We start from the raw sequence: 2,691 nt of genomic DNA, 5'->3' as shown, positions 1-2,691 counted from the left end.
CCGAAAGGTAAAATTTAAAAAAAAAAAATATAAAATCGAATAATTTCTTCTACATTGTTTGTATTACAGAAAAAAGGTGCTAAGAACTAAAAACCTCGTGGAAGTGAAAAAGATGTGAGGAAAAATGCAACTAGCCAGAAAAGATTGTTTTTTGAGTTAGTCTTTATGAAATTTTTACATCCTGGAAAATAATAAATGTTTATCACAAGAAGTATATAATTTTCTTCCAAAAAAACATCCTTACGGCGAAAAGCAAATGAGAAACGAACTTTGTTTGTCTAAAATTTCGTTTGGGAGGAAAGAATTATTTTTTTGCGTGTGTATACTTTATTTCCTGACAAACAAAACTGCACACTCAGATAAATTGTAGACCTATACTACTGCATTTATTAACCATCTATCACTCATGAACTCCGATTTGTATGATTTTTTGTATTGGAGATGATAACAAAAAAATAAAATACACATATTTTTTAATTTTCATTTATATTTATTATTTGAAGAGAAACTCGCACAAATTGGATGTGCTGCCAAACATTATTTGCCACCAAAACAAAAAAAAAAAAAAAACGTAAAAATTGTGCAAAAAAACATTCTACAATAAAGCTCAAACACTTACCTCTCCAATTTATCAAGATTACATACAAAACACAAGCACAACATTTTTTTATTATTTTTTGAAGGCACAGTAAACCGGCACTTTTTCGTAAATACTAATAGTCAATAAAGAAATGTCAATTTCCAGCAAGTAGTGCCACCTAATTGTTCTATTTTTACCAGTTTATTAGCTCAGTATGTAAACAACGGGATACAGTGCGTGATTGAGCTAAAGAAGTTATTTCTATTCATTTTGAGGCATTCGAACGGTATGTTGCCTACAGTCTATACTATGATAAAGAGGGTTAAAATAAAGTATAAGTAAGCCTGCATCCAGTTTTGCACTTTTCTCATAATACATTAAAATCAAATGTTTTAGTATTTAGCCCATAGTCCTTTGTTTCTAATTACGGTTTTAACTCGTCTTGATATACTTTTGGAATATCCGACTAATTGTGCTGAACTTGGCTCTAGAGATCATCGCCATTCTTGGTGTTCTTTGGTGTAATCTCAAGCGCCTTTAAACCAGAGACCATAAATTCCCAATGAGATTGAGATCGGGCTTTGTGGTGGCCATTTGAGCATTTAAAAACTTTGCTCCGACAACAATTTATTTACTATTTTGTAAGTATGCTTGGGTTTGCCGTCTTGTTGGTAAATAACTTGCTTCTCAAGGTAGCCGGAAACATCCATAAACTAAGGCAAATTTGGTTGCAAAATATCGAGGTAGACTTCTTTTTTCATGATTCTTTATTATTAACCATCGGCCAAGTTTGCCACCATCCCCATACCATGAGGCTTCCCTTACATGTTTAACGTTGTGCTTGAAGTGGTCTATTTGGGCACTTTATTGTTACCAGGTCGTTACCAGTAATGGTTTTCTAAATCGGATGGAAAGATGTTTATTTTTGCTTCATCTGACCATCAACGGTCCGTACTTTGTGGGCTTAACTAGACATTTTCTATTTAATAGGGATTGCAAAAGTGAAAACCCTGCCAACATTTTTTGAATTTGGGGGCGCTTCTGAGAATCCCCAGTACGTCGAAAACAATCATATACGATATCAAAAACTCGTCGGAAAAGCGCCGTCACTATTGAGAAGTTGTACCACGCCAAGTTATTACAAAAAGGTTTCGCATGAGTGCAATTATTAGGTGCCTTTATAGATCAATTTAGAACGACGCCAATAAGAGACCCTCCAAACAATCAGAAAAAGCACATTTTAAGATAGTGGTAAAAGAATCATTGTGGTCGAGTAAAACACGTTTGTTTAGATATTTATTAATTTGATTAATCATTTACAAATTCTTAAAAATATAACATTTATACCACTATCACATCACATTTAACATAATTTTTTGCATTAATGATGATGTAGAGTTACAAGTAGCGAGTTAAATGTTGCAGCGTCTATCAGCCAGTGTTTTTATTCGATGGAGGCAGCGTGTCTATAAAATATTTGAAAAACAATCACTTTATTCCATTTGGAAAATCAAAAATTGTTCACCAATATACCTTTCACAATTTTAAGCGTAAAATCTATGTTTTCAGAACTTTATTTTCGTTTTTATTTAAATAAAATATAACAAGCTGGTTGCGCTTGGCGTTTCACAAAAAATAAAATGGCTTTTGTAAAAGTAGTGATGGCAAAATACATGTATGAAGTACATTTTGTACTTTATGATATGCTGCCCCCCATCACAGTAGGATGGTTGTAGTGACATTTACGAGTCTGTGGTAGCGATGAAGATGAAATGGAACTTTGAAATGCTGGCAGGGAACATGCACTCGGTTATACTCCTCACTGTATATTATAATTGAATTAATTTTGCTTTCTTGAATATGTATCTCATTGATTTAAATATAGTTTGATAAAAACAAATAAATAGCATTTTACTTATTTTTCATTTGATAGTCATATTTATTTAAATGTGCGAAAACAGTTATATACACGCTCACAAAAAATCGCTTCTGTAACATATACTCCCAAACATATTTTGCTTCAAGCATATACATTTTTGGGTATTGCCCAAACATTTATATGTTTGATCTCTTTCAATATATAATATGTTTTAAAGCATATTGGTCTAAAC

General features: G+C 32.3%; 1 long non-coding RNA gene across 1 annotated transcript; it reads right to left on the bottom strand.

Annotated features, from left to right (window-relative positions):
• Positions 1 to 1,843: 1,843 nt before the first annotated feature.
• On the bottom strand, positions 1,844 to 2,372 carry LOC142239418 (uncharacterized). The gene is made up of 2 exons (XR_012723024.1): positions 2,114 to 2,372; positions 1,844 to 2,046 (listed from the first exon to the last, which is right to left on the bottom strand). It is a non-coding gene; the product is annotated as an uncharacterized LOC142239418 (long non-coding RNA).
• Positions 2,373 to 2,691: the final 319 nt, after the last annotated feature.

This window comes from Haematobia irritans, chromosome 1, assembly GCF_050003625.1.
Source record: "Haematobia irritans isolate KBUSLIRL chromosome 1, ASM5000362v1, whole genome shotgun sequence".
In the NCBI taxonomy this organism is placed as follows: domain Eukaryota; kingdom Metazoa; phylum Arthropoda; class Insecta; order Diptera; family Muscidae; genus Haematobia; species Haematobia irritans.
Note: the sequence above shows the minus strand (reverse complement) of the source record. Positions and strands in the feature narration are given on the sequence as shown.